This window comes from Crinia signifera, chromosome 8 (assembly GCF_055691185.1).
Source record: "Crinia signifera chromosome 8, ASM5569118v1, whole genome shotgun sequence".
Classification (NCBI taxonomy): domain Eukaryota; kingdom Metazoa; phylum Chordata; class Amphibia; order Anura; family Myobatrachidae; genus Crinia; species Crinia signifera.
This window is the reverse complement of record NC_139224.1, coordinates 42,686,627-42,692,626: the sequence shown is the minus strand read 5'-3', so window position 1 is coordinate 42,692,626 and position 6,000 is coordinate 42,686,627.

Here is a 6,000-nt window from a genome sequence, read left to right as displayed (position 1 = left end):
AGTATGTGGGTGTATATGGGGGGTATATGGGGTGTATATGGGGGGTATATGGGGTGTATATGGGGTGTATATGGGGGGTATATATATATACCCTCTGATTTTGTGTGTAGCATATCAATTTGTTAGCATGATAAATGTATTAAATATAACTGAAATGATCAATTGTAATGTTATGAGCATGACTAATGTGACTTTTTCTTTCCCCCATTTTCATGAAACCCAACCTTCGATTTCTATACCACCCACCCCCAACCCTTTCCAATCCCCACTACAACCCACTACCTCTATCCCAACTCCAATCCCATCCCCCTTGCTCCTGACCCCCCCAACCACCAACACAGGACACCCAACCAGCGGCGAGTAGGATGTCTCCACTAGCCGTAAGTAAATAATGTGGCTAATGTTTACCTACACATTTCTACACATAAACAATCACAACAACCACATATGTGTATCCAACATCATCATTTTTTTTTTTTTTAAATATAGTCTTTATTTATTTCCAATTTCATTTTTTTTACATATATAAAAGTAAAATATTTACTCACACACATAGAAGAGCGAATACAAAAGAGTACAAATACAAATTAGCAGACAAGAAAGAAAAAAAAATAAAAAAGACATTCATATAACATCATACAATTCTACCATTACAACCCACCCCCCCCTCCCCCCCTTCCCCCCAGAGAATTGCCTATCTATTCTTTTCCCCCCCCTCTTTCTTCCCCTCCCCCTGTCCTTCCTCTAAATTCTACCCAAAGTGTTCATTTGTGCTAAATTTATATTTTGTTCTTGTGTCTATTCTCCATTATAATATTTTGACTTAATCCATATATCCCATATTTGGTGGAATTTATTCAGATTTCCTCTCTTCGTGTACATATACCTTTCATGTGTAATAGTGTTATTAACTAAATTTATCCATTGTTTAATATTTGGGCTCTCATGTGCCAGCCACTTCCTTACTATCAAAACCTTAACAAGTGTGACTAAATTTATAATACATTGTGTTTGATATTTGTTTGTGCCAAGTTGTGCTTTACTATTTAATAAACATATTTTTTCATTCACCACACTTTCTCTGATACCTATTTGTCTAATTCTTTGTCCTACTAGTTGCCACAGTTTTTGTATATGTCTACACTGCCATATCATATGTATGAACGTTCCCTGGTCTGAGCTACACTTGGGGCACAAATCGTTATTACTTTTATCATATTGTCTTAGTTTGACCGGGGTCACATATACTCTATGGATGATAAAAAGCTGAATTTGCTGAAATCTTACTGATGCAGTTGCTTTCATTGGGGATGCGAGAGTGTTTCCCCATTCCTGGTCATTTATATTCCCTATATCCCTACTCCAATCATTTCTATTCTTGTCTATCTGGCTCTTGTTTATGTTTTCCACTAGTATTTTATATATCCCTGAGACCTTAATTCTTTTTTTGGGGTCTAGCATCTTTTTAACCGGTGACTCTTGTATATTTACGTTTTCTCTCCCATATGTCGCACTCAGCCCGTTTCTTAATTGGAGGTACCGGAAAAACATACTTTTATCCACATTATATTCTTTTACCAACTGCTCAAAAGGCTTAATCCTCCCTCCTTCATATACTTGATGGATTGCTCCTATACCAAATCGTCCCCAACTTATTTTAATTTCCTTGGTCCTTAACCCACTATTTCCTCCCTTGGTCCTGATAGCCCAGATCGGAGTTTCGGGGTCCACTCCCTCATATCCCAATAATTTATTCATCTGGTCCCAGATCTTCTTTGCCTGTTTGACCAATGTTTTTTTCGTTTTTCCCTTACTGTTATCCAAAAGAATCTGCTTTGGGGAGTCTCCCTCTTTAGCCTGGTTCACTAGCTCTTTTAAGTTCTCATCCCCATCCTCCATTATCCAGCTCTTCAAGTGCCATAGTTGTGATGCCATGTAATATAATTTAAAATGTGGCAACCCTAAGCCCCCTTGCTTTTTACTTCTGTTTAAGGTGTCTATTTTTATTCTTGCCCTTTTATTTCCCCAGATGAAGGTTGAGGTTATGCTATCTATCTTTTTGAAGACTTTTACTGGTATAGATACAGGCGATTGTTGAAAGATATATAACATCTTGGGTAGGACCACCATCTTCACCATATTTACCCTACCTGTTATGGATAGGGGCAGCTTTACCCATGATTTGGTTTTCCCCTGATACCATGTTATCATAGGGTCCACATTCATCTTAATAAAATTTTCCGCACTATTTGATATGTGTATACCCAGATACTTCATGCTTTCCGTCCATTTCAATGCGCCGCCTAATGTCATATTTTGGGGACTCTCTCCACTATGTGGCATTATACTGGACTTATCCCAGTTAATCCTAATTCCTGATCTTTCCCCGAATTCTTCTAGTATTGATAATACAATCGGCAATTCCCTCCCCTGATCTGCCAAATATATCAACATATCATCTGCGTATATAGATATGATCTGTTTGCTTCTTACACCCTCTATCCGACCCAAGCCCCTCAATTCCGGATTTTGCCTTAGGGCACATGCCAATGGCTCTATCGCAAGGTTGAATAGGACAGGGGACAGGGGACACCCCTGTCTCGTTCCCCTCTCAAGCTCAAATGATTCCGTCACATACCCGTTAACCTGTACTCTAGCTTTGGGCGTCGCATATAAAGCTTTTAGCCATTTGATACATTTTTCTCCGAATCCGAATCTCCTAAGTACCTCCCATAGATATCCCCATTCTATGCTGTCATATGCCTTAGCAGCATCCAGTGACAGAATGGCTGGTTCCCCCCCAACTTGTTGTTCAATCTGGGTATTTACATAAAACCTACGTATATTAATTGCAGTGCTCCTATCTTTACGAAAACCCGTTTGATCCTCATGGATAAGTTTTTCCGCAACCGCCTCTATCCGCTTTGCTATTACTTTAGCTAAAATTTTGGCATCCGTATTTATCAGTGATATAGGTCTATATGCCTCCATTGAGCTTGGATTTTTATCCTCTTTCAGGATCAAAACAATCATGGCCTCCCCCATTGATTCGGGAATTTGTCCCCTCTGCATACTCCTATTTAGCAACTCTGTAACTTTGGGGGTCATTTGACTACAAAATTTTTTATATATCTCGGATGGTAGTCCATCACACCCTGGTGCTTTTCCTCCCGGGGATGTATTTATAGCCTCTCTAACCTCTTGTTCTGTGATAGGGCCATCCAATATTGCTCTATCCTCCTCATTTAAAGTGGGTACCTTAATTCCCCTCAAGAACCTTGCTATCTCCTCTTCTGTACTTGAGGATGTGGTTGCATATAGGTCTGTAAAATACTGAAGGAAGGCTTCTGCTATTTGAGGAGTTGTTTCTGCCATACTTCCATCCTTTCTACACACTTGAATTATATTATTCGATTTATTTTTTTCCCCCCTAGCTAATTGTGCTATATAACTGCCTGGTCTGTCATATGTTATGTATCTATTGTGTGCCAAAAAGGACTCTTGTCTCACTGCACGCTTCTGAACTTCATCCATCCATGCTGCATTTGCCTTTACCCACTCCCTTTTTGCCTCTTCAGTTCTATCCTGCCAATATTTCTCCTCCATGGCCTTACTAGTTCTTTCAGCTTCTATATTTTTTTCTCTGGACCCTTTTTTAATTTGTGAAATCCTTTTTATAAGGGCTCCCCTCATGGCAGCTTTACCAGCATCCCACACTATATCTTCCACTGCTGTTCCTTCATTAACATCAAAGTATGTCTCCCATTCCTCTATGATCTCAAGACCAGCACCCATCTGTTCCAGCCATGATGGGTGGCATTTCCACATTCGCCTACCCTTATCCAGTTGTTCTTTAACTTGGATCATGATGGGAGCATGGTCTGAGATCCCTCTTGCCATGTATTCCACCCGTTCTATCTGGGGGAACAGGGTTTCATCCACGAGTGCCATGTCTATTCGAGAGAAGGATTCATAAGAGTGTGAATAACAGGAATATGTCAGTGTTTTAGGGTGTTTCTCCCTCCACCAATCCCTCCAGCCAACATCCTCCATAAACCGATGCAACCCTTTATTCCCACCATAAGTACTCACATTACCCTTCCTCCATCTATCAAGGCTAGGATTAAGCACATTATTTAAGTCCCCCAAACATAGTACTGCAGCCCCCCCTGACTTTGCAGTGAATTCCACCGCTTTTTTCAATACATCGTACTGAAATGGCGGTGGGATGTATACTGCCATGATACATATCTGGGTATTGTGCAGTTGTCCTTGTAGGAATACATATCTTCCCAGAGGGTCTATTTCCTTTCTATCACATGTAAAGGGAGTATTTTTATGTATCATGACGGACACACCCCTTGCAGCATTTGAGAAACAAGAATGGTACGCACTGCCCACCCATGCCCTTTTTAGGGCCATGACTTTTTCCCCTACCAAATGTGTTTCCCCTAGACATACAATTTGTGCCCCGACTTTCTTAATTTGATTCATCACCATTGCCCTCTTGATCCTATCATTTAGGCCACGTACATTCCAATATACAATCTTTACCATTTTTTTTTAATTTTTTTCCTTTTTTTAGGTTTTTTCTTTCTTTGACCAATATTCAGAGCATTCTTCTTTTTAGGCAGACGACAATATACATTTTTAGACAATTCTCTACCATATCCCTTCCCTCCCCCCTCCCTGTATACCACCCCCCCTGTAGTATACCTTTTTCCCATACCCCTCCCCCCAATCACCCCTTTAGACACACAACTATCACTTGGGGCAATATAACCTCCTAATGATCACTCTCTCGAGTGAGCCCACTGACATATACATTTCTCAAACTATTTGACAATACATTGGGAGAAAAAAAAAAAAAAAAAAACACCACCGCCAAATGGCGGAACTGAAGCATATTTCTTTTCTACTCCTTTTTAGACATTATTTCATTTTAGTTCTCTATTTCCCCTCCTTGGGTTTATAGCTGTCCAGCCAACCTGTCGCATCCTCTGGGCTACTAAAGAACTTAGTTTGTCCTTCCACAATGATCCTTAGCTTTGCAGGGAACATCATTGAGTATTCAATGTTAAACTCTCTTAACCTCCTTTTTATATTCACATATTTCACTCTTTCTTTTTGCACTTCCCTAGCAAAGTCCGGAAAGATCATCACATTGCCCCCTTCTGCTACCAAGTTTTGGCTTCTGGATTTTCGGATTATAATGTCCCGGTCCCTATAATTTAGTATTTTTGCTATTAATGTCCTTGCTGGGGTTCCTGGTGGTTGAGGTTTCATAGGCACCCGGTGGGCTCTCTCCACACAAAACTGCAGAGAGAAGGTCTCCCTGCCAAACTGGGCTATCAGCCATTTTTCTAGCCACATCTCCGGGTTGGCTCCCTCTATTTTTTCGGGTATGCCGATTAGTCTGATGTTATTGCGCCGGAGGCGCCCCTCCATTTCCGCCATCTGACTCTGGACCAGTGCCACTGACCCTGTTAATTTTTTAATCTGTTCCACCATAGGGCCCTGTATATCTTCAACCTGGGATATTCTATTTTCCGTCTCCTTAATTCGGGTCTGCATGCTTTGTACTGATTGCCTTAGGAGGACTATTTCAGTTTGGGTCTGCTCAATTTTGCCACTTAACCTTTCCTCGCTGCCATTAATGGCTTCCAGCAGCTTTTGGACTGAAGCTTCTGGTACCGGGTCTGCTACTATTGATTTTGACATCAATGATTTATTTGGGGACAGGGATTCACGAGATTCCATATTTGGGGGTTTAGGCTGATTACTGGTATTTCTTGCAAACTTTTCTAACTTTGCAGCGGCTGCTGTTTGCCCAGTCTTGCCCATGGTCCTTGTGTTATACTTAGTGGACAGCTTGCCTTCCCCCGTGTTTTTCCCCCTTTTCCCCTTGTTTTATACAGGCTTTATGTGCTTATACCCCGGTACCTTAAAGCCACCTCTGGCTATCCGTCACTCCACAGCACTCAGAGTCCTTTTCTTTTA